This window comes from Diadema antillarum, unplaced genomic scaffold (genome assembly GCF_040938485.1).
Source record: "Diadema antillarum isolate AM-2024a unplaced genomic scaffold, OU_Dant_1.0 seq00000162_RagTag, whole genome shotgun sequence".
Classification (NCBI taxonomy): Eukaryota; Metazoa; Echinodermata; class Echinoidea; order Diadematoida; family Diadematidae; genus Diadema; species Diadema antillarum.
This window is the reverse complement of record NW_027271233.1, coordinates 70,841-98,372: the sequence shown is the minus strand read 5'-3', so window position 1 is coordinate 98,372 and position 27,532 is coordinate 70,841. Positions and strand designations below refer to the sequence as shown.

The following is a 27,532-nucleotide window of genomic DNA, read 5'->3' as shown; positions in this document are numbered from 1 at the left end:
GTGTACAGACTTTGGCCATATGCACACAGTGCGTGCAACGTGAGGCTGTGAATGATGGCAACAACAACAACCAGGGCCAAGGCGATCGTGACCTTGCTCTTAGTGACCCACAAGTGGTAACGAAGTGGCTTGAGAATCATCAGGTAACGACAACCGGAGATTATCACAACTGCGCCGAGGTTGATAAAGTAAATCGTCACTGTCACAATTTGAATTACTGGTACCGCATACGAATATCTCATGAAATCCCTCGCAGAGCGCAACAGAGTCCCTGCGGCCGAAATCATGTCGACGAAAGCCAACAACTTCAGTAGCAGACCCTCGGTCAAGTTAGATGCATCACCACCTCTCAAGATGAAGAGAGTAAATGCATTACAAATGAGAGAAAGTAAGAAGAAAACAGCAGCAATAGGGACAGAAAACGTAAAGTTCGAATAGTCAGTGTATTTTTCACTACATGTGAATGTCAGGTTCCCTTGTGGTGCCGATAGACTATGGCTGTCGTGGAGAAACACCGTTGGAGTTGCTGGCGCCATTTTTTGACGCTATAAGCTGTTCCTAATGTCGCGATTGTTGCCTGATGTCAATTTTAAGGAAAGGAAAGATCTTGTTTCAAGCAACATTATCAGTCATATTTTTTCTGAATACCAGCTGGTACACTGAGAAGACTGGCGACGTCAAACACATACACACACAAACACACACACACACACACACACACACACACTCACTCACTCACACAACAACAACCCTTTTTATAAGGTAGTAAGGGGAGACATCTTTTCTACTTCTTTTTACGCCCACGTGAACCTTCCAGGAAAACTGTACAAGATAATTATAATCTCCCCATCGCGATAGCCACGTTTAAATGATCGAAGCCAAACAAACAGAATTGAACATGACAAGAATAGAATAATATAGTGTTCATTAAAGATGTGACATCTATCACCTAAGAGAAGAGCAATCTCACTTTCTCCAAAATTAGCTCTTTATACACAGCCGCAAAAATTGTGTGCGTTTCATTATTGATGCCATATTCATGGCCCATCAGAGAGAAACGAACTTTATGGTTCTTTTTATTCCTCTCTTCCCACTCAAAATAACATTGGATAATTTTTTTTTTCTATCTGTATGTAACATCGAGTACTTCAATAATATCAGCATTGAGGGTGTTGGTTGTGGTAAAGTAAGTCAAAGGAAACATTGACATGGTACACATGTAATTAATCGTCGACTTCATCAGAATAAGCAAACACATACGTTGGGTTGTTTTGTTTTTTTTTTTTTTGGTCTTTTTTTGAAAGCAGTAACCATTATGAGACAGCCCTAGAATATGAAGTACATTGATGAATGACAACTTAATTTGCCAAACGTTGTTTGCTGGGCGTCGGCAAAGTGTGGACGATAAATAAACGAGTGAGTGAAATGAGCTCGCTATGATTAAGTTGTCACTCATGTTTTATGCAGTGATGATACATCACCGATTAGAAAAAAAAAAACACCGACAACACCAAACGTTTACGTGTTGATGCTCCCCGGTTTTTTTTTCCCAATGTTCAAACTGTAGTACACGTTGTATCTGATTTTAAGAGTCGTAACTATAACGTAACCCGGAGTGATACTCGTCTTGGTTTAGTCTGTCGCCCAAACCCAGAATATTTATTATAACGATCATGGTGTAGAGTGTTCGGAGGTCAATGGGAAATTTAAAAGAAAAAGAATGACATCAATTTATCACCTAATAATTCTTGCTTTACAGTGTGACCCATTTCACTGTTAGATGAAGATTATTAACATGATTAAACGCACATTTTGTTATAAATTAAAGACCACTGAAATTTCTTATATTACCGCATTTATTTGTCAGGTTTTATGGAACTTGCTTTATTTGCTATGTATTTATAATCTTTATTATCTTTATGTATGTATTATATATATATATATAATCATTATAATATTATATTCATCTCACTTTTCATTTATTATTGACTTAATCATGAATTGCAGGCTTTTGGATGAGGGAATATAAATCCGTTCCACATCATTCATTAGGTCAAGACGTGTCTTATAGTTTCCCATAGATTATCATAGACAAGCATGCAAGATCTCCCCGGATAAGAACTGTCACTGTTCACGAAGTTTGGGAGTGTATAATACTCCGAGATGAACGATTTCAGTTAAATAACTTATTCTCACATGATTTCGAGCAGACAAACTGGGGGGGGGGGGATACGCAGGGTAGTCATGAAGCTAAAATAATACTGTCAATCATTGGAATTTAAAAACGATGAAAACTATAATACTCATAATGTACGTATGTATGTATGTATTTTGAATTAGTTTGTATGACCGGATACTAAGACTTACGCGATGTGTAATGTTATTTCCAAATTGTGTGTAGGCACCTATTCTCTTGTCATGTGTGATTTGAAAAAAAAAAAGAAGCAAAAATAAAAACAATCAAAGAAATAAGGGAACATTAATTTGTTGACCGTCACCAAGCATTCATGATTATGTATCAGTAGCATATCATACAACATAGAATCATAATGTTTTTACGTAATTTAGAAGTCATTCGATGATCAGCAACAGTTGGTACTGAGAGAGTCTGCTCCTATAGACCGATTCGAGCGACTGTTCATGGAAGTGCGCCCTCTTAAAGACCTAATAAAATGCTTGCAAAATGTTTTAATATGCAAAAGAAATGTAAAATATATGTCATGATTATCAATGTAAATATGTTGTCAGTGTCGTTCCGGTTTTTATCGCTTCTAGAAACTCCCCCAAATATCACATTTTTGGAGGACCCCGTTGCAGCTTTTGAGAAAAAGATAGTCACGTGACCAACACCCCTGAACCGATTGATGACGTATAAGCAAACGGAGTTGTGCTCAGTTAGCAGACGTCGCTCAGCACAAGCACTCAGATTACTAGCTTGGTACACGCGCGTACACGTTAGCTAGCCCGGCCAGGCCCGGGCCCCGCGGGATGTGCGCTCCCGGTCGACCCACTGACTGTCGACATGTACGCATTAGTGTACCACGTACATCATCACTAAGTTAGCTTGCACAAATACCTGGTACCTCGAGCATAATGTCTTCCCCTATATGGGTAAACTTCGACATTGATGATGATGATGATGATGAAGACTGCAGCTCTGACGATAGCGGAGAAGAAGAGGAGGCACATAAAGTTGAAGGGGAAGATGGGGAGGGAGAGGTAGCCGATGAACCAGAACGTTATCGTGGGGTTGCACCTTCCCAATACCATGAACCAGCTGCATCTCTATTCTATTTCTATTCTTGCTGTTTCACCAACCAAGTCATCCCTAAGATATGGAGAAAAGCCACTGTAATTGCTCCCCCAAAACCAAACAAACCAGTTGATGACCCCAAGAGCTACAGACCAATCTCCCTTCTCTGTGTCCCTTACAAGCTTCTGGAACGTCTCCTTCTGGCGAGGATAGAACCTGTGGTTGACCCACAATTACCAGATGAACAAGCGGGCTTCCGCCATGGTCGGAGTACAGTCCACCAAATTGTCAAGCTGACCAATGACATCGAAGACAGCTTTGAGAAGAATCACAAAGCTGGCGCCATCTTTGTCGACCTCACTGCAGCCTACGACACTGTGTGGCACCAGGGTCTGACTCTGAAATTATTAAAGACAATCCCTGATCGCCACATGGTGAGGTTCCTCTGCAACATTCTAGCCAACAGGAGGTTCGTTCTGAAGACTAGTGATGGACAGTCCAGCAGACCACGCCAACTGCGGAATGGAGTTCCTCAAGGCTCTGTACTATCCCCCTTGCTATTCAACATATACATCAGTGACATCCCCTTCACAACCTCACGACAGTATGGCTATGCAGATGACCTTGCCCTTCTTCACTCTGACAGAGCCTGGTCAAATGTAGAGAATACTCTCACTGCAGATATGTCGCAAATCGCGAAGTACTTCAGGATCTGGAGACTCAAGATTAGCATGTCCAAGATAACGGTAACAGCCTTCCACCTGAACACCAAGGAGGCTAATCGGCAACTCAGTGTCATTCTTGATGGAACACCTCTTCCATACAATGCTACACCAACCTACCTTGGAGTGAAGTTGGATAGGAAGCTGACCTACAAGGAACAACTCAAGGCCATAAGTGCAAAAGTGTCTTCAAGGAACAACCTCCTTCACCGACTTGCAGACTCAAAATGGGGTGCCAGTGCAACCACTCTCCGCACTAGTGCGCTAGCACTGGTATACAGTGCCGCGGAATACGCCTCCCCTGTGTGGTGTAGGAGCTCTCACACCAAGAAACTTGACTCAGTTCTGAATGACACCATGAGATTAATAACAGGATGTCTCCGGCCTACACCAACAGAATTCCCACCTGTTCTCTCAGGCATTGCTTCTGCCCCCATGCGCCGAGAACATCACACACATAGGCTGGTAACTAAGGCCTCCAGCAACCCGGACGACCTCCTCCACGACGTAGTTGAGGGCTCTGTAACTCTGGGTCAGCGGCATCAGCGACTAAAGTCTCGCCGCCCTTTCTCCCGCCATGCAGCAACGCTGAGAGGATCAGACTTCAACATCTGCCAGACATGGAGAACAAGCTGGGAAGACACCCAACGACCTGCCCAACTCGTTGTCACGCCCAATACATCTGTCCCCCCAGGAGCAAACCTCCCAAGGAGTGAGTGGGTGTCTCTAAATCGGATTCGAACAGGAGTTGGGCGTTTCAATGAAGCAATGCATCGTTGGGGGCTACGCCCGTCAGCAGCTTGCCAGTGTGGTGCACCAGAACAGACTGCTCAACACATCTTGAGTGAGTGCCCTGATCTCCGCCCTCCTGACAACATGGACCTGACACACCCTACTCCACAGACTGTAACTTGGCTACAACAATTGAGGGACATTATTTACCTGCTGCTGCCTCATAAGCAAGAAGAGAAGAAGTTGCATCTCCCCCGCTGCCAGTGCAAGAGCGTATGACTATGAACATGGAACCAAGTCTGAGAATACACCTCACGGAAACGATCGCCTAGGAAATACAGAATGGTATGTCTGGTATGCCCCCATGTAGTTTAACGTTAGAAAGAATATACTGTATTCTACATGATTGGCATTGTAAGTTGTAACTGTTTGTCTAGTAAGTAGTAGAAGAACAGAACCAGCTCGCTCACAAAGTGAGCGGCTACTCCGGCCGCAGCAAGCAAGCGGGAGCGTCCCGGCCGTGGCTAGCTGGCCCGTCGGCCGGCGCTAACAAGTTAAACTACCACTTGTAGTCTAGTAGTAGATCTAGTAGTAGCAGTCTACTAGTAGTTATAGTAGTCTACTAGTAGTAGTAGTCTCTTTAGCACTACTACTACTAGTAGTAGTAGTACTATTACCACTAGGTCTAGTAGACTAGTAAGTAGTAATAGCAGAATCTTTGGTAGTAGTACAGAGGCTACACTCTAATATCGATTAGGGGGATATGTTGTTACAGGGTGGGTCGTGGCTAAAAAAAAAAGAAAGAAAAAAAAAAGGCCTAACCAGTTTCCCATGGTCAGTTTCTGCAATATTTGTTATCAGTAATTTAGATGCGCCATTTTCTAAGAAAAACGATACCAATAATGATCGTCAATTTTGGTCGAGTAGTTTTTGTTTTATGCTAAAAATCGTACTGTGGAAGGAAGCCCCAACGCCGTGCTTATCTACCGATGAACGCCACGGTGGGGCTGAATTCACGAGTAGGTGTAGGCCTATAAAGCAGGCGAGTCGCCGTAGTATTAGTACAGACACGCAGTGGTATTGGGGCTATCGTGAAATAGGCCCCACCGCAGTGCGCGTGCACCGTACCCGTGCGTTTATAGCACGCAAGGGTAGGTCCTCCTAGGGTTTAGGGTTAGGTATAGAGCTGTATTTATGGTTAAATTGGCCGTTAAATTGGTCGAGGGCCATATTAGGAAGTAATTTTTGCCGCATTCACGAGTATTGACTGTGGAAGGCAGCCCCACCGCCGTGCTTACCTACCGATGAACGCCACACGGTGGGGCTGAATTCACGAGTATTTAAACAGGCGAGTCGCCGTAGTATTTAATACTATTAGTACAGACACGCAGTGGTGGGGCCTATTTCACGAGTTTGCCGAAAATAATGGATATCAAAGCGTACCACAGTTGTAATCTGTATTATTGGCAGTATTAAATCCGATACAATTCATTAAATATTCTTTTGTCTAAAGGCTTAGCCAATGACAATAGTGCAGCGCAGCACCTGCTATATGTATGCGCTCGCTAGCTCGCTCCCCCGCAGCGAGCGCTAGCCAGCCGCCGGCCGGCTGTCGCTGCGCTGCGCTAGCATGCGCATAGCCTTGCCAGCTCGCTGGCTATGGCTAGACTGGTCGGACTTATAATCGACGACTCCGTTCTTAGACGTTATCACAATTAAGAAGTGATAGTGCGCCGCATGCGGCGAAAGTATAGAAAGTTTTCCTAAACCGAGGAAATAATATTGCATCCATTATGTTAACAAATATAGAACAAAATTCAGAACAGTAAAAAACCCCGCACAACCATAGAATTACTTAGAATTTAACATTTGATATTATTACATCATTGAGAAAAAAATGTCTAAACCATTTCATTAGGTCTTTAAGGCGACGCCATAACTGGGGGCCATCCAGGCCCGGCCGCGCCGGGTCATGCGCCAGCTAAACGCAGGCAGCGATCGACGCGTCTGGCACAACTGTGTTTCTTCGCTCGCTTCTATCAACAGTATTACGCGAAATTCTCGAAATTTAAACCCTCGAGAAAACAGCAACTCATACCGAGTATGAGCGAATGGGTAGATGATGTTTGGCTATGGCCAAAACTTGAATTTCAAGGTAAATATCGATACGATCTGCGAGTACTTGTATTTCTATGGCGATGACTAACCAATGTTATAGGCTAGGGTACTCGCGTGTATATCTCCCATATACACGCATACTAGTATATTCGTGGGAGCATAATAAAGAAACTAACTGGTGATGCATTTTTTGGTCAACAAAACTCATGCTTTATTGGTCGAAAAAAAAATGCTTTACAAGTTTGTTTCTTCGTTTCTTCGTGGAGCCAGTACGTAAAATCTCAACATGTTTGAAAGCACTATATGTATTTTACGCGCAAATATTACATTCGCACGTGTGGGGGCGCTGTGGCGTAGTGGATAACAGTGGTGGCTAAGACTCCCGATTCTCGATCTGAGGACCCGAGTTCGAATTTCGCCCAGTGCTTACGTCCATGGACAAAATGTTTTTACCCACCATGTATGGGTAATAATGACAAAAGGATCCTCTGGTAGATTAATGGCAACACTGAAGAGGCTTCCTTGGGCCATGGGTATAGATAACACATTGTTATTAATATCACAGAGTATCATAATTATTATCATAGTTTATTTCCGCATTTGTGTAAGAGAATAAAAGCCGCTGGGGAGAGGCGGACGCTTTACGAGTGAGCCTAGAATGTTGAAAACTTAATTGATATAATTAAATACAGATATTGGATTTGAATCTTTAATAGGCTAGGTAAGACTGAGCCTTAGACTCTAAATTTGAATTTGCATTTTTGATATTGATACTTAAACTGTGGATCGTGGCAAGATTTCACCGCATATTTTGTAAAGTTAAGCTTGAAAACAGACCTGCCAACTGTCCCGATTTTCCGACCATCCCCCCCCCCCCTTGCCCAAATCGGGGGGGGGGGGGGGGGGGGGCAAAAAAAAAATATATATATGGGTGAGAATTTTGAACGATGTACAATTGCCAATTTTCGCACCTTATGACATTCTTTCCCCTAGAACACGCCAGGATGATCTAAGAAATCAGATTTTTTCATGTTATCTCAAAGATTGGTAAATTTCCTTTCAGGAAATATATGGTTTGGTTGACTTTTGCCGGATATTTTTCATTTGACAAGGACTTAAAGCGTAAAAATACGGTAAAAACGCTATTTTCACAATAATTTTTGTTTTTCAAACTAATGATGTGCATTTTTAAGCGTACGTGGCATCTAATATCTGACTATGTTCTGGATCTGACATATCATGGGTATGACTCACAAAATTATAAGAAGTTTATGAGCACGTATAAAATCACAGAGAACAATTGAAATATCAAAGTCCTAAGCAGACGAACGTCCGTGATGCTTGTATTTCTATCGCTGCTGCAAATTCTTTGTTGTCCCAACTGTAATGTATACGAAAATTTGGTGTTCTACCTAATGAACATATCCTCAAAAAATTGTATGTTTGCTGGCTGTACATGGGACGTAGCATTCTTTTATGCAAAATTATACTCAGTTTTCGTCACGGACGTGCTTCCGCTATATTCTAATAAAGATCGTATCCCATTAAACATTATTGATGATATTGTTCTGAGTCGTAATCAACTAATATCTAGCCACACGATAATATGTTTGCTTTGAGTTTCTGTCCATCCTTTGTCAAATAGGAACCGAAATTATATTTTTAGACGAACCTCCGAGAAAAAAAGAACGTCCGTGATGATTAAAACGTTTTAGAGATGGACACCATCTTGCTTTGATGACGGAAGTGCATTTTACCATTGGCTCTCTAGCCGAGGAGCTGCATGTTATTTTTGGAGCGGACTGAAGCTTGTCCGCATTTTTTGAACCATGCAATTCACCGAAAACCAAGCAAATAATTAATATTTTCTCTGAAAATTTACCTCCTGATCCCCCTCTGAGCAATACATATGTTGTAAGGATGTCAAATTTCTTATAATTTGCATTGACAATACCTTTTCAAATTTTTAAAAGCGTTAGGAAGGCTAGGTACTCTCTGCCGATTAGTTATCCGTCCTGGAACATGACCCTATCAGTAGAACGAACGTCCGTGACAATTCCAGCGAACGTCCGTGACGTATGCAATCCCTTCGATAGGGATAAGTTGTCCCGAAAGTGTCCTGTATTCTTTAAAACTTTTAGTTCCAATAGCCACAAGTAAAGTTTTACAAAGTAAACAATAAGTTTAGGGCAGCAGTTTCAGAATCTTTAAGGCGTTATGTGATCATGATGAACAAACAGTTGAAAATTTACTCACAATTTTACGCTAGTTTTCCCTCTAATTATACAAAAACAGCTGAACACTGAAAACAAAAGTTATAGGAAAATGGAATTTTGCGTAATCTGTAATTTCTGTGCATTCAAATTTCTTTCTAATGAGGATCTGGAGACAATTTGTACTGTTACAGGTTCAGAAAGTTTCGCTCACGGACGTTCTGTCCGAGAAAGGAAATTGCTGATAATTACAAATATATCACTGCACATAAAGTTAATGTTAGTTGAAAATAAATTATTACCAAATCACCGAGCCGCTCATACCCAAAAGTGAATAATGTTCAGCACTCAATTTACTTGTAATAACAAACGGAAAACGTTTTGGTCACGGATGTTCGTTGGTAGAATAAGTCAATGGATTACATAGTAGGAGAAAGAGGATCAGTGCCACTTTTTAGTGACAGGTGCGCCAAGTGTTTATCTTTTGAGTATGGTAGCTGCCGTCTCAAACAGAACACATCCAGTTTTGGTCTCCATAACGGACGTTCGCTTTAATTGTCATGATATTAAATGCCTTAATTCATTCTTATTTTTCTCTTCATGACGATTTTTCTCTCATTCCCTCAATAGCCTGGACATGCTGCGACCAAACAGAAAACAGAAACAAAACAAAACAAACCAAAACAAATCCGAAAAGTGCTATAGTAATCACATGCAGGCTAATGACGGGAGAAGTCTGTAATGGGCATGTGTTGAATAAAAAGTGGAAAAAGTTTCAAAAGGACGTGGAAGCAGTTGAATGAAAATGACTGAGAAACAGAGAAGGGATCGAGCTCCAACACACAGAAAAAAGAATTGCCAGTGCACTCCCGTTGTACCAAATTCCTCTGGAGAAGTTTTTGTTTGTTTGTTTATGTTTTTTATTCATCGAAATGCCGTCACAAGCGAACAAAAATAATGCAGTATACAATTATTGTCTGATGAAAACAAACAAATCCTCAGATTATCATCACATGGTGTTGTTTTATACTCATCAATGACAAGCAATGTTCATTTGTAATTCTTTCCAAGATATTTGTGTTTCATTTTAAATTTAAGAGACAGAGAGATCGTCGATTTGTTTGTGCTTTTGTTCTTACTTTGAAAACATATGTTAAAAAAGTAATGATTAAGAATAGGTTTAAGGTTGCACTTTGATACGTTCGCTCTTCCTAAGATTCATTACTCCGATTTCCAAAGGTTTGTTATTCCGAAAATGAAAAAAAAAAAGAAGTTTGTAGTTAATTAAGGAGGTCTGTTATAAAAAAATTTCTTATTCCGAAAGTTTGTTAGTCCGAAAAATAAATATTAAGGATCATTATTTTTAGGTCCGTTCTTCTAAAAGTGGAAAGGGCCTGATATTCGTTTAGGGGAAAACGGTTATTATGAGGTTTTGAAATTTGGAGGATTTTAGTTGTTAACTTGTTTCTCCACATTTGGATAAGTAAACATGATTTTTCATGTTCCATCAATTAATAAACCTTTCGATTAACCTTCGGAGATTCCTATCATTTACCGAATAAAAAAGCTTCATACTTATACAAACTCTATCAATTTTCGTATTGACAAACTGTATGAATAACGAGCCTCCGAAATGACGCGCTACAAAATGTTTGTTATAACAACCCACATTGTATAATATCGAAGTCACAAACATCCATCCAAGTTATATGGACTTATTGTGTCTTGTTATGACGAAACTTCGCAGTATCGAACCTATTATCATTTCTGACTGATTTAATAATACAAATTCTCCTCGGTAACAGTGTGTAACTCAAGGAACAAACATAAAGGGATTTCTTCCCAACGTATTCGTTTGCCCTCCCCAGCTAAACTTCGTATTTCTATAACGGAGCACATTTCTGTTGTCTTTCTATGTTAATTCTTTGTCATAATTTTAGCTGTGACCATGTTCTTTACAATCAAATTTTGCATTGTAGACTTTATATAACAAATTTAGGACCTGAATATTTACTTCACGATAACGAAATTTTAATAAATATATTCGTTCTCAAGGATGGACTACGTCAATGAGATTACACGTACGTTTGTACGTTCATTTACGAGAGATGGAAAAATTGTTTTCTTTGATTACTCAGTATGAGAAGATAAACAAGCTTATATAATTGATTATTGGTAATATCTATTCAGGATTTTGCAGAGGAGTTTGTTCTCGACATGAAATTGCTGTTTGTTGTGAGTAGAATGCGTTTCCAACTCAAGAGAGGTGCATCTTGTTTGTTCCGAACGTCCGTGAGCTACATGCGAACCTCCGTGATGAAAACTATGCTATGTTTGTTGGGTTATAGAGACTGCCTAGATCAGATACATCTTTAAAATGTATGTTATTATTTGGGAGTGAGGATTAAAGTATGGGATAGTGAAATAAGAGGTCAAAATATTGCGTTTCTGTAAAATGCGCGTAAAGTGGAGAAAGTGTTTAGCGGAAGAGCAATATTTCAACAGAAACGACGAATTTAGTGAAATCATCAGTTGTCTACCATTACGTACAGGTTAAGAGTACAAGCTTAATATTCTGCAAGCACGTACACATGTCCCTTAAGATATTTCGTTAGGATTTTGAACTGAATCAAAATTTTGCAAACTATGTTAAATGGTATTCAAGTGTATGTGTTGTACTATTCCTTACGGACGTTCGCTGCTCTGGACATGGTAAACTTCAGCGATGAATAAAAACTTGTTCCTCTGGGAAAATCCTAGTATAATTGGGTTCATATTAAAGCTTGAGTTATACTCTTTCAGGTAAGATGAATAATTTGGAGAATTTCCTACTTTTTAAATTTTGCCTTGTTTTGGCTCAATTGTACATCGTTCAAAATTCTGAACCATATATACAATAGGTAAATAGACTCGTATGACAGTTTTCGTGATATTGTCATTCTTGCATTCTATCGTAATCGTGAAATAAATTATGTCAAAACTGCTGGTAGACAAGTCTAATTATAACGTGTATTTTGCATAGCAAATTAAAACGATTGTGTGCACATGCATGTATGATATTGTAGTGTGTGTTGGCATGCGGTGAAACGTGCACGTGCACGGTGCTGGTATAATGTCAACGTTTTCATATGCGAACGAACGAAAGTGCACTGCAATGTGGTGGAGTGATCGAATTCAGCGCAAAATCAACGCAGCGGTAAGCAAAAAATCATGCATTTGTCAACAAACTGAGCAAATTTTAGAGAAATACGGCAAGAATTCCTGGAAATTCAGCTGTTTTAAACGAGGATTATTGAATTTTGAATCTGCGCTGATTTAGATCACACCTTCAACGGCTTCATACTGCATGCACTGATCGTGATCGTACTGTATAACTGACTCGCTTCAGCGGAAAGCAAAGACGGTTTGGCCGAAGTTTCGTCCGTTGATTGTGTGCAACTCATCCAGAAACAAGGATTTACCGGGAATAACATCATGACGGAAGGGACAAAAATCAAACTTACCACTTCATAGCGGACTTGCGTCTACAAAGAAAGCTACAGCACGGAATATCCTTGTATTACCAGCTCAAGGAAGGGTATCAATTATGCATTCTGTCGTATTTGGAGAACAGATCTTGGCATTTCGCATGGAGGACGAAACGATATTGATGGCCATATCAGAACTGCCAAGCATAAATCAAACGTAAGCAAAGCAAAGCAAGCAACTTTTCAGAGCTCTTACAGCTACAATGTAACCAGCAGATGTAAGGTGGGGATAAATTCAATAGAAGCTGCATTCTAGTTTTTTTTTTTCCAACACTTAGTCTGGCAGATTAATTTGAGGAAATAATAATGACAATTGTTCAATTGAAATTTTCTCCAAATACAGTTTAGTTTAGGGCGGCAGCAATGCTGTTTATTATTCTACAGATATCAGCCTAACATCCCAGAAAGCTTAAGGTTCTCTGGTGGTATCAGCAGGGAGAAAAGTAATAATTTAATCATTTTTAATTATGTAAGGAATGATAATGTTCATTAGTTTGTAATGTTAAATTGAATAACAGCACTGAACTCCAGTTCAGTGCCGTTATTCAGATCTGATCATTTAATGGTAAACAAATACTACAATGAAATTGTCTCTAATATGCACCAAATCTCTCCACTTGAAGTTGAAAATTGAAAAAGTCTCTGGTGTGGGAGGGGGACACCCCCCTCCCCCGCTCGTTCGATACGCTCCCTCGCTCGGTCGCTTCGCTCCCTCGGAAAAGTGTCCCTATTTCTCAATTTCAAATGTTGGCAGGTCTGTGAAAATCACAGTAGCGCAATATTAGGCTAATAATTTTTGCTTACTTACATCAGATAACGCAAATTCAGTTTACAGTTTAGATCTACATTTTATTTCGTTTAGCCTTGCCTTTAGTTAGCAAGAAAAAAATGATATACCCCGCTGACCTAAGTAACGGCTAAAGTGAATGAACGCCCCAATTGATTACGCATGCTAAATGGCCAATGTAATGGTGAATCTACTTAACGCAACTTGAATTGAAACATTACTTGTCTGTAGGCTGCAAAATGTACTGTTGTTATCTAAGTTAAGTTGTGTACAACATAACGCAGTGAATTAATAAAACATTTGATATCAACTTTTCTAAGTGCAACACATTTGTGAATAAAAATACAGTAGTAGCCGAAGTGTATAACTTTTTAAAATGATTGTTTTAAAGGTATAAATTAGATGCAACTTTATGTAACTATCATCTTGTCTTTTTTGCATTCAATAGATATCGACGAGTATTTTGTCAATGCTCCCTCCTGTGACAATCAGCCCAACAGAAATTTTAGGAGCATCAGCGAGGGGATGAACTACCTCCACTCAGGATGGGTAGATGTGGTGAAACACAAGATATCTGGTGACAACATTATTCTAAAGGGCCAAGTGCGTTTCTCTCAGGCCGACAATAGCTACCACCATGTATAAGAGTTGACTGTCAACAAAGAGGACAGCTCAATGATCACTGTTAAGTGCGACTACATCGCATCCGAGGGAAAATGTTCCAGTGATTCGGCAGGGCTGGCATTCAAGATATGCCAACAACAAAAAGGGGTATACATAGGAATCGCCTGCACAGATGAGTCGTGTGTATGGAACAGGTGTACGCAAGAAAACGTCGTGCCAGATACAGTGGAAAACATTCGGTGCAAAGGAAACAGCTCGGTGGCAAGCAATGTCGTATCTTTCAGCACAGATGACCAAGTCACTGAACACCTCAAGCAGCCACACATGCAGGCACTTGCATCAATTCCTGGTACAATTCTCCACCACCTGTTTACAGCGAAACCAAAACCCAAATCGGACCAGCAGCCAGCCGACGGAACTATACCAGCCATGGACTTCACAACACAGAATGGGAATGTGGTCCATGCAAGAAAATATACGAGGATTATAGTCCAAATTTCGCAGGCTCTTCAAAGCAGATACACTGTCAGAACAGACAATGAACCAGAATTCTGCTCTCTGGACCTCCCATGCAGTGTAAGCTGAGGATTACGAGCAGTTGTGCTGCTATAGCGTCCCACGTCATGACACAAATCCGACCAAGTGGATCAAAAATCACATGGATCCTACCTTTATGGGAAATGCAGCAACGAAATGCGGTCAAGATCACGAAGGAATCGCAAGGGCCCAATTTGAGAGAGAGAGAGAGAGAAAAAAAAAAAAAAAAAAAAAAAAAAAAGGTGCAGACAACGGGATTAATTGTGCGACCCGACAAGAGCTGGCTGCCTTGGTGCCAGTTTGGATGGCATCATTGACGATGAAACTATCCTTGAAATCAAATGCCCAACCGAGCAAAAACTTGCAAAGTACAAGTCACTTCAAGGACTCATTGAAAGTGGAACATGATGTCAGGACCAAGGATGGAGAGTAAACGGACAACTGCAGCAAGTGGATACTACATGCAGGTACAGGTTGCCATGTTCTGCTCCAGGAGGTCCAAGTGCAAATTCATGGTGTGGTCACCAACAGAATGTGTAATTGCCGATGTCAAATTTGATGATGAGTGGTTCAAGGAGCAGCTTTCCAGGCTTCAGGCATTTTATTTCACTACCCTGCTGCCGGCTATCACGGACCGCATCAACTCACACGAACTACAAATAGTAAAACGCGTTAGAGCACTTGAATATTCGTACAGTTGTCATAGAAGTACGTATATACGCAGTACATGTTTGATATGGATCTAAAAATAAAGAAAATAAATGTGGTGGTCATACAGTTCATCGTATATAAGTCTGCTCTTCTAATTTACATTTTCATTGGAAAACCAATACAATGAATGAAGATTTTTGACAAAGTACAGCTTCAGTCCCGATAAAATCAATTATTTAAAATTCCATTAGTATCCTTTAATGAAATAACTCATTTTGATACAAGAAATTAATCTCCTTGATCAATAAGTTCGTTTTGCATGTTGTCAATTAGCACAGCTACATGTACAAATGTACTTAAAAAGCAGTGTTATGTGGCAAACTAAGAACAGGAGATTGCATGCATGAAACAGTTTTTGAAGCTTTGTCATAGCTGTTTGATTATAAGCATTGTAATAATTGAGAAGGACATACTTTGCGACCTCATGAAAAAAGTACATGGCATTACGTTCAGTTTTAAATGGGTGTCATTGCTTTGGAGATGAAAGTCATGAAAGTCCTATGTGTAGTCGGGAAAAAAAAACAAGCAAAAAAAAAAAGATGAAATGGTACCTGTTACAAAGAAATTGAATGTACAGTGTACATGTATAACTATAACGAGATTGAATTTATAACAAAATCTTTCTAAAAAGATGTGATTTTGCTGTTACCACATCTTAATACTATTTCCTTTTTACATGTATACTCTGATGCAACAAGATGCCTGATGTAACAAGGTACATGTAATTCTTATGTTCCATGGTCCTCTCTGAAATGAGGTATCTTTGTATCGAATGCTCATGGACACTTTGATTGCAGTATACAGGCACAGAATGAGTACTTTGTTCGGCTTTGAACAAAAGAATAATCTCATCCACAGCAAAAGCGTGGAGACGTTACATACATAATCCTGTTTTTATTTGCATATCATTATATGATGATGACCATTCAATGCAAGGAAATGGTATATAAATCAATATATTTTCCATCACTTCTATGTCTATACTTATTTTCCTTGAAAATTTGAAATCATGTTACAGTATAATAAATCAGATTGGTGAAAAGGGGTCAAGGGACAGATGGAGAGAAAGAGAGAGAGAGAGAGAGTTGGGGTAAGAGAGATGGAATAGGAGAAAGAGAGAGAGAGAGGGAGAGAGATAGGACTTTAGGTGAGGGAAGAATGCAAGTTAAAAAAAAAAACATGGAGGAAGCATATATCAATAGACGAAGTCAGAATAAGGAATAAAGGGGCATTTAACTGAGAAGTTAACGGGAATTTTAAAGGGGATGGCTAGTAACTGATCAGTGGGACTCAGTGGGAATGCATGCTGGAGGATGATTGTTCCAATCCTTGTGGGATTCATTTAAGGGTACATTACAGTGTTGTATATATCTATTGTTGTATTGTTGCTTCAGAATGGTCTCATATTCAAGTAATGTGCAGTTTAATGTTTCCAGATTAGCGTGCCTGGTCAGTAACGGGGCATTAATCTGCACATTTTTACTTGAATATGAGACCGTTCTGAAGCAAATAATTTTCACACAACAGTAGATATACAATGTTTAATGTACTCTTAAATGAATCCAACAAGGATTGGAACAATCATCCCTCAGCATTCCCACTGATTCCCACTGATCGGTTACTACATTGTAGCCATCCCCTTTAAGCCATATGGACTAATGAATATCACCATCTAAGGCTCAAAGTTGGGATTTTACAGGGAAAATTAATGATTTTTGACACTATCATTATTTTTTTCTCTTTTTTACATGAGCAAGAACATACTATGCAGGCCTACAGAGGAAAAAAAATTAATCAGTTGCTTCAGTATGTCACAAACAGGGACTCTGATTTGTGAAATTACTCATCACATACATACGTTTGTGGATCTTTATAGGAGGATGGGATGTATCATGATTTCACCTTTTTATGATTCACCAAGCAAAAATGAAACAATACATAAATCATTATGCACAAAAACACATGAATGCCTGCCTTAAACTTTAAATTAAGAATCAAGTTCCATTAATTTCATTACTAAGATTTCTTCTATTAAAGTATAAGCCTCAACATCATTGCGCATTTGGATGGACTCTTCTGCATTTGACCCTCACTTCCTTCGTCTACAAAGTATGTCAAGTGTCTCTTCTCCACCATCTTCATTATTCATTTTCTCCCTCAGACCTGTTTTCATTAATCAAAAGGGGTTGGAGATTGAACAAACCTGCAAAAAAAAAAAAAAAAAAACACACACACTCAAAAAAAAAACAAACGATCTTCATTTTGCACACTTGCTGGTATAACGCTAATGAGAAATTTTATAGCATTTAAGATGCTTTATGGCCCTCTCCATATGTATGAAAACAGTGTTATCTGTCCTGTTTCTTCCTGTTCACACTTTTTTTAGTAGCATTCGGTCTTTAAACTTTCACGTGAAGGCTGTAATCGACAGAAAATACATTGTATCACTAATTGTTAACCCTTCACCAGCCAACACTTTATCACCTGGTTACAGAACATGCTATACAGCCATTCACAGAGAGAGGAAAAGAGATCTAACTGTGGTTGCTTTATTAAAGTATACAGATACTTTCATGAATTTAAGATCGAATTTGTGATCGTTCTCCACAATATGGACCAGTACTGAGAACTTAAAAACAACATGGATTCCACATGTAACAGGGAGACAAACAAACACACACACACACACACACACACACTGTCACAAATAGGGCCTCTGATTTACGAAATTAGTTATACACAATTCATGTGCAGGCAGCGGCACATCCAGAAATTGAAATAAAATGGGATAGCATAATTCCAAAGAGCCAAATTAATTCCTACATACAATAACACCATAATAATGTATTTTTTTCAATGGTTCTTCAAATGAGGATGGGATGTGTCATCTTGATTTTATCTTTTCTTTTACTCATCATCCAAAAGTGAAACAGCATATAATTATCATTACGCACAAAACCACATGAATGAATGCCAAAATTTCACATTTGAATTTCGCATCCCACTCAATTAATTTCACTACCAAGACTTCTTCCAAATTAGCCTCATGCCATTGCATGGACTCTTGCATCTATTTTGTCCCTCACTTCCTTCGTCCATGTCAATTGGAATGTCTTGTGTTTGTGGTATAATGTTAATCAATCTGTGAATCGATCATCATTATTGAGATCGTACAACCGGAAAGTATCAAGTGAAATTCTGCTACACTATATCCACCGTCTCCAGTCTAGTTTATTGAGTGTTCAAGTCCGTCAAACCACCACATGGTGCCAGGAACGGGATTCTTTGGAGACTAAATATGGGAGAGGACAAGTATTGAGTTAAATAACAGCTGACACAAAGTGAAATTTGACGTCAAAAAGGACAGTCACCGAACGGTACAACGTGTACAGCGTCACTACAGTCCCACCCATACGTTGTAGTGTGATGGAAAAATAGTCATAGTCGGACTGTGTTACAGTCATGACAGTGTAATGACTTGTTGATCTCGAAGTGAATTCAGCTAAATGGCGACTACAGAAGTGAAAACAAGTTACCAGATAACTCCTCAACCATTTAACTTTTGTGCACCAAAAGAGTGGCCGAAATGGATCCGTAGATTTGAACGTTTCAGACAAGCTTCACAACTTGCAAAGTCTGACCAAGAATCACAGGTTGGGACATTGAACTATTCAATGGGTGATCAGGCTGCTGATATCTTGATGTTGTTCAAACTCATCAGTGAAGAAATGAAAAACTATGACAAAATTGTGGAAAAGTTTAATCACCATTTTGTCCCTCAACATAATGTCATCTTCGAACGCGCAAAGTTCAATCAAAGGAATCAAAGAACTGGTGAAACAGTTGACTCGTTTATCACAGACTTGTATTGCCTCAGTGAACATTGCAAGTATGGTTCTCTCAAAGACGAAATGATCCGTGATCGCTTTGTAGTGGGACTTCTTGACAGAAAGCTGTCAGAAAAGCTGCAACTACATGAAAAACTCACCCTACAGAGAGCCGTAGAGCAGTGTAGACAATCTGAGACAATCAAAAATCAACAAACTGAGTTGTTCAGTGAGGATCGTGCGAATGTTGATGCTGTAAAACAAAAGCCACAAACAAACAAAATTACATTCAACAGGCAGAGACCGCAAAATCGTGGTTCTAAACCAAAACAGTCGGATGGAAAACAACGTCGTGGTCGTTGTGGGCGATTCCCTATGCACAAAAGGAAGAATGCCCAGGAAAAGATGTGAAGTGCTTCAACTGTCAAAAGGTGGGACATTTCGCGTCGTTTTGCAGATCAAAAAGAATCGCAGAAGTAACAGAGTCTGAGTCACAACCAGAACGAGCATTCCAGGGAGAAGTCAAAAGTTCATGTAATCCGAGCCCCTGGGAGGTCACTGTAGAAATGAATGGTGTATCCGTGACAATGAAAGTTGAAACAGGAGCTGATGTCACTGTGATCAGCCATAAAACATTCACCAAATCTTTCAGTGTGCCTCTTCAAAAATCATCCACAGTCTTGTTTGGGCCAGGAAAATCTGCGCTGGAAATGTGTGGAAAATTTCAAGCAAATCTTGTTTCGAATGACCGATCCAGTCAGGAGGAAATCTATGTTGTGAAAGGGGTAGATAGAGCACTCCTAGGCAGACCCGCAATTGAATCGCTGTGTGTCATCAAAAGAGTGACTGAAATCAGTGCCCTTCAGAAAGAGTACCCTAACTTGTTCAAAGGACTTGGAGCAATGAAGGAGGGATACACCATTGAGCTAGAAAAAGATGCAAAGCCATTTGCCATATACAGCCCCAGGGGGGTACCACTCCCGCTCATGAACAAAGTTAAAGATGAGCTGGAAAGAATGGAACAAGTGGGAGTGATTTAAAAAATCAGCGAGCCAACGGAATGGTGTGCAGGTATGGTAGTCGTGCCAAAACCAAACGGACAAGTTCGCATATGTGTAGACCTGACGCAGCTGAACAAAAGTGTGAAAAGGGAGACACACCCATTACCACCAGTTGACCATACATTAGCACAGCTTGCAGGGTCAAAAGTTTTCTCAAAGCTTGATGGTAACTCTGGATTTTGGTAAATTCCGTTATCGCCAGAATCAGCAAAGCTGACGACCTCCCTTACGCCGTTTGGGAGGTATCATTTTAGGATTAGGGCAACCGTCTTCCTTTCGGTATTTCTTCCGCACCAGAGCACTACTAGCGAAGGATGTCACAAATCCTTGATGGACTTGATGGAGTTGAGTGCCTGATGGATGATGTCTTGTTCCATGGGCCAACTACTGCCATCCACGATGAGCGGCTACATGCAGCCTGATGGAACACATGGAAGCAGCAGGGGTGACCCTCAATTTGGACAAGTGTGAACTCTCCAAGCCAAGCATGAAATTCCTACGTCATATCATAGATGACAATGGAATTCATGCCGATCTAGAAAAGGTCAAAGCAGTCACTGACCTTGAGCCACCCAAAAATGTGAGCGAAGTATGCAGAATCGTTGGCATAATGAACTAGTTAGGGAAATTCATTCCCGATCTAGCAGAAAAGACTCAATGCGTTAACTGTTGAGCAAGGAAAATGCATGGCACTGGGACAAAAATCAGCAAAAAGCAGTTGATGAGATCAAGTAAAATCTCATCAACAGCCCGGTGTTAGCTCACTATGATGTCGCAGCCCCAAAGAGTGTCCGCAGATGCGTCGTCATTCGGACTGGGAGCAGCCCTCATACAGAGACACAATGCGAGCAGTAAACATGTGTGGAAACCAGTGGCATACACCTCCCGTGCAATGACCAGTGCCGAACAAAGATATGCCCAAATCGAAAAGGAGAGTCTTGCTGCTACATGGGCTTGTGAAAAGTTCTCGCACTACTTGATTGGTACTGATTTTGTTGAGACAGATCACAAGCCATTGGTGCCCTTGCTAGGAAGTAATGACATTGCCGAATTACCAGCGAGAATTCAACGCTTCAGAATGCGCCTGAGGAAGTTCGGCTACAGTGTAGTGCATGTTCCCGGAAAAGATTTGCACACAGCAGACACTCTCTCACGTGTTCCAGTTGGAGATTTTGAAAAGAGTGACCAGCAATTGGAGGAAGACACCCAAGTCTTTGTAGACATGGTCATGAGTGACATTCCTGCAACAGAGAAAAGACTGCAAGAAATAAGGCAGGCACAAAATGCAGACCCCGACTGTGTCAAATTGAAAGAGTACTGTGAGAAGAGCTGGCCAAACACAAAATCGCTAAGCCCAGCAATGACTGAGTACCATAAATCAGCAGGAGAAATCACGGTACAAGGTCTGCTGTTGAAGGGGTCGCAAATCATCATTCCTTCAGCAATGCGAAAAGAAATGCTCGCAAAAATCCATGACGGTTATCAAGGACTGAACAAGTGTCGCGAACGAATGAAGCGATCTGTGTGGTGGCCTGTTGTGAGCAAACAGCTAGCAGATGTGGTACAAACATGTGATGTTTGTACAAACATGTGATGTTTGTATCAAGCAGCGTAGAAACCAAGCAGAGCCAATGATCCAATCTGCAACCCCAGCAAGACCATGGCAACGTGTAGGAACTGACCTATTCCATTGGGAAAACAAGCAGTACTTACTTGTCGTGGACTACTTCTCGCGATACATAGAGAAAGCGTTGCTGAAAGAAACGTCGGATGCCGTGATCAATCATTTGAAGTCGATTTTCGCAAGACATGGTATTCTAGAAGTTGTCATTTCAGACAATGGACCGCAGTACGCGTCCTCATCATTCGCAAAATTCGCGGAAAAGTACGGATTTGAACACATCACAAGCAGCCCTCGCTTTCCACAAAGCAATGGGGAAGCGGAAAGAGCCGTACAAACAATCAAAGGACTGCTGAGCAAAGCCAAAGACCCATACCGTGCTTTGCTTGTGTATCGATCGTCACCACTAGCGACTGGCCAAACTCAAGCACAGCTACTGATGGGGCGACAAACCTGTGAACAACATTACCTTCGCACCCATCACAACTTGACCCCAAATGGCCAGACATAGAACAGTTTCGTGCTCAGGACAAACGATACAGAGCACAACAGAGCGAGAATTACAACAAACGCCATAGGGTCGCGCCTCTTCCTGAGCTCAAACCAGGGGAGAGAGTATAGCATAGAGAGCTGAATCAGCCTGCAACCGTCATCGGGGAAGCAGGAATGCCTCGATCGTACATCGTCTCAACATCTCGTGGTACGCTAAGACGAAACCGGCGTGCGCTTGTTCCTCGACATCGAGCGTGGGAGCACCCGAACAACAAGCCACCAGAGTTTCCGGCCCGAGAGCAGGAAGTCGAGCAACCACCTGAGCCAGAGAGATTCCCACCACGTGCCGCTCCGAGACAGTTCTACAGGACAGCCCGTGGGAGAATTTCAAAGCCACCCGATAGATTAAATCTTTCAATTAAATAAAACAGTAAACCAAAGGAGAATTGAATTGGGATTATTCTAGACATAGTTTTCACGAAAAAAAAAATGTATTTGGACTTTGAAATAAAAGAAACGGGTTTGAAGTAAACTCAAGTTTTGGAAATGCTTTTGACATTCGATTGTGGACATTATTTTGAACTGGACATTAGTTTTTAAAAAGTTAATGTGAAACTCAGAAAGGGGGGTGTGGTGTAATGTTAATCGATCTGTGAATCGATCATGAATATTGAGATCGTACTACTGGAAAGTATAAGTGAAATTCTGCAATCTATATCCATCGTCTCCAGTCTAGTTTGAGTGTTCAAGTCCGTCAAACTGCAGTCTCCACCATCTTCACTCTTCCTCTTCTCCCTCAAGACTGTTTTCATTAATCAACAGGGGTCGCAGATTGCACAGCCCTGCACAAATGATTAAAATGTCATCTACATTTTGCACACTTGCTGGTATAATGCTACTGAGAATTTTGTAGCATTTAAGACGTCGTATGGCTCTTTCCACATGTATGTGAACATTTGCAATTCGTCTTGTTTCAGTCACACTTTCTTCAGGTAGCATTCGGTCTTTAAACCCTCGTGTGAAGGCTGGTATCGACAGTTTTACCCCGGGGGGTAAAATATCACTAATTGTAAACTCTCTATCAGCCCATACTTCATCACCTGGTAACAAATGCTCACTAAATCCACAGTTACGTGAAATGAACGTGTCACTCACTCGACCACCAAACAGTTTTGAAACATACGTCACAAAGCCCTTGGGCGCAAGACAATACAAGGCTTTATAGGTGTTATGGTGCTTATGATTGGAGTAGGTCTGTGCTTGCTTCTTCAAATTGCTTGGTCTTTGAACAAATATTTCAGTGCAATCGATTATACAAGTTGCTTTTGGATGAGAAGTTGCAAAACTTTGAGGGCGAATTCTTTATAATATGTCGCGCGGCGGCCAGAAGATGATATCACACGTCATGTACTTTGCCATGTGTGGCAGCCATGTTGCGAAAATTGTGTTCACAGTTGCACATAATGAGATATTAAATCTAGCTGCTAGATCTGTAAACATAAGACCTAGTCTGAGTCTCATGAGGACAAGGAAGATTTGATCAGGATAACAAGTTTGAAGCTAGGTACATGCGTAGAAGGCAGCCACATTACGAGTCAGCTTACAAAGCTCCAAAACATAGCTGTGCTAAGTCCCGTGTAAAATTTGACAGTCCTGTCTTCCATGTTGTTAACAGATATTTCCGGGCAATGGTCAGTTTGTGTTGACTTCGACTGGGAGCGGAACACTGGGTCTTTGGCATAGTTATGATCGCTAAGTGTGAAATCATACCACTGAAAATACGAATTCTTCCTCTCTGGTTCAGCATCAGTCTGCACAGAGGTATGAGTAAGGTGATCCTTTGCACTTTCATCCTGGTTATTATTGTGCTGTTCATTGTCAGTGTCCGCCTTTGTGTGTGGAGAAGTGCACCGGTTTAGTTGTGGTCTTCCAGCAGACATATGTTTCTGAAAAAAACAAAACAAAACAAAACAAACAACAAAATGAACAGAAACAAAATATGAATTCCTGGAGTGAAACAACATGTTGCATATGTATAATGAACAGTTGAAAGCCTGAAAATGACCTACATTGTAATGCAGTAAGAGAAAATAAACCAAACAAACAATACTGATTAAAGATCGTTTTACACATACAATGTATACAAAAAAAAAATATTACAGTGTATTAGTGAGCTATTCTCTATATTTTCATAAAAATTCAATATATAACATGAGAAGTAACTTACATAGTTTTTGTAGCCCATGCGCAGAACTGGATATGGATGGTCTGAGGTTGGTCTCCCGTCCTTGAAGTGAACAGAGCATACCTGCATGTACAATTCAGAGAGTGAAACACAACACTGTACCATACACTAGTCAAGAGGCCTACAAATTGTACATAAATTCTTTACATCACCTAGGTGATCTAGGTGAACTAAAAAAGCCTTTAGTGAAAGCAGACAGACCTCTCCTTCCCCTTTCTTTTTTTCTACTATCCTACACTGTATCTCTACGCAAGCCGTCCCTCCCTTCTTTTTTTTTCTGTGTACCCGTATTTATGTACAGTATGCAGGCTTCACGCAAATCAAGCCACAGCTGTAGCCCTTCTGTATCATTCACTGTACGGTTGTATTGCTGAAACATTTATGCTGTACACTGTGTAAAGGCAATGAAGAAAAAATATTTTGTTAACAACTGATGTTTATGTAGATAGCTCCAACACTTGAAATGTTACATGTTAGTAGTAGTATGCTCATGAGTCATGTACAATGATGATACAGCACAGGAACCAATAACCAATTCAAATCAAATCAAATCGATCAAAAAAAAAAAAAAAAAAAACCTAGCCTATCATCAATTCATATTACATTTGTATAAAAATTTATTGGTTATTGGTCATCAATATTTTGATTCAGAGTCAGTCATTATTTGACATTGATAATGAAAGAGAAGCCTTGTGTAGTGTGGCTTTAAATTCCCAAATTAGAACATTATACGGCCTAGGCCTAGGTCTGTTAATAGAATAAAGTAGACTAGTTAGAAGTAGAATAGTCTACTGTCTATTAATAAACTAGGCACTAACTAGTAACAAGTTAGGCCTAATGTTAGTTTTAAGTTTAGTTTATACTACAGGACATGTGACAGTAACACAACTAGCCACAGCCTAGTAGCTGATTAGTGTAAATTCGCACAGCGTACAACAGCCTCTGGTCGGGCTACTCCATAATGCACTTGTCAATGTAATGACGCACCCCACTACCCCCGGACATGGGTGCGTCATGGTCATTTTTTGACTGACCACACGGGGTTTTTGACGGACACCACAGTCACTTTTTTGACGGACATAACGCTGCAAGTGACGAACACCACAGTCACTTTTTTGACGGACAACACGTTGAAAGTGACGCACACCTCGGTCACTTTTGTGACGGACATCCTCGGTACATGTGACGCACCCCCGTAAATACTGAAACGATTTTTGCATACGTTTTATTCAAGCAATTTCATTTTCTTTTGGTTCGTACACATGATTTGTAAAAGTTTCGGCAAGTTTCCCTTACCATGTAAGCACCGTATTGTCATTCACCGTACATCACGCTGCTGCTACGATAAAGTATTCCGTATAGTAGTACGTATTCTGTGCATGCAATCCATACATGACAATCACATGTGTGCAGAATTTGCGCTCTGTGTGCGCGGCCATTGCTAGTGCGGTGGATGCATACTGCTGCAGCGCAGGTAGGTACACACCACGCCACGGCATTCATATTCCCGCTCGAGTACTGCGTAACTACAGCCTACTAGTCGCTGTACGTAGAGATTCGCACATACATCTAACGTCGCGCGCGCGTCTGGCCAGCTGGTCGGGCTATCCCGCGAGCAGAAAATGGCATGCAGCAGGCAGTTCTTCTGCTGCCGTTTCGACAGGAAAGATTGAACTAAGTTGTTACATCGCTGAACAGTCCCTGGTTTGAGATTGAGTATGCATGATTTCATGGGTTTGTTGGAGGGAAAATGTAAGGAGAAAGGGTGGCTTTTAAATTCTTTGCTTGCCAGATTCTGGCAAGCATTTTTTCCTCTTATTCCAAAACGCTTCCCGACTTTGATTTTCACTTGCCGCGGGAAAGCGCTCACTGTAATTTCACTCGCGGTACGTGTATCCGGGACGCGGGGACCGGTAGTGTGCAAAAATGCGTGCAGTTTTCCACAGCCAAGTAACGTGCCATGACGCACCCCTCGGTTCAAAATAATGCGTGTTATTTTCCATAGCCAAGTGACGTACCATGACGCACCCCTCGGTCAAAATTTTGACCGACAATGATGGGATTTTGACGCACCCCTCGGTCAAAAATTTGACGGACAAAGCTGGTAAAATGACGAACACCTGGGTCACAAATTTGACGGACCAAACGAGGAAATGACGCACCCATGTCCGGGGGTAGTGGGGCGAGTCATTACATTGACAAGTGCATAATGACCCTTCTTCAGGCTTGATCAACTATTAACACGTACGTCGTAGGCCTACATTGTATGACTTATGAGGCAATAAAAGGAAAATATTTTGATCCTAAAAAGTCAATTGTGTCAGGTAGGAAAAACAAACTCATACAAATTATTTTTATTGACATATAGGATAGGGGAACAAGAGAATACAACTTCCCTTCGATAGGGCCATTTTTTATCAGGCCTTTGACCCCTTTCGAATTTTTGGCTAACTATACACAGCCCTGTTGCTGTACACAAGTGAGTGCACGGCGTCTGGTCGATATGGTCGGGCTAATTTTTGGCAAGAATTAAAAACAGCCATCATCGACAGATCATTGACAGAGTCAAGATATTGAAAGAAAAATGAAGGAAAGACATTTCAAGTAAGCCTTAGCCGTTTTTTCCACAAACTCACTCTGCTATTTGCATTTGGAAAGAAACTCTTTCTGTTGATATTCTTCAGCCATTCCTTCAGCTTGGCAGCGGACTCAGTTCTAACTCCGATTGGAAATCTGTGCATTTGATACGGTTGTACGCAGATACATTCATCATGTGTCAGAGGTGTATGAATTTCACACACTGCCAGCTTCCATTTCCGTAATTTGTTGCTGCTATTTGTGCAGCTAACAACTGCACAATTCTTTCCTGATCCTTCCCTCTTATTAGAAGTTTTCATCGTACTTCGTAGATCAATGCGTCTTGGTCCAAAAGAATGACAACACGGGCCACCGAAACAGCACTCCTAGCGAGCTCCCGAGCGCTAGTATACGGCCTAGGTAGCGGCCCGGATCGAAGCGACCTAGCTAGCTGGGTGTTAGCTCGCGATCGCCAGCGCAAAACA

The 27,532-nt window shown here is 40.8% G+C and overlaps 2 pseudogenes; one reads left to right on the top strand and one right to left on the bottom strand.

Annotated features, from left to right (window-relative positions):
- Positions 1 to 285: 285 nt before the first annotated feature.
- Positions 286 to 22,634, top strand: LOC139728031 (uncharacterized; annotated as a pseudogene).
- LOC139728057 (uncharacterized) lies at positions 20,386 to 27,435 on the bottom strand (annotated as a pseudogene).
- Between the last annotated feature and the right edge of the window lie 97 nt (positions 27,436 to 27,532).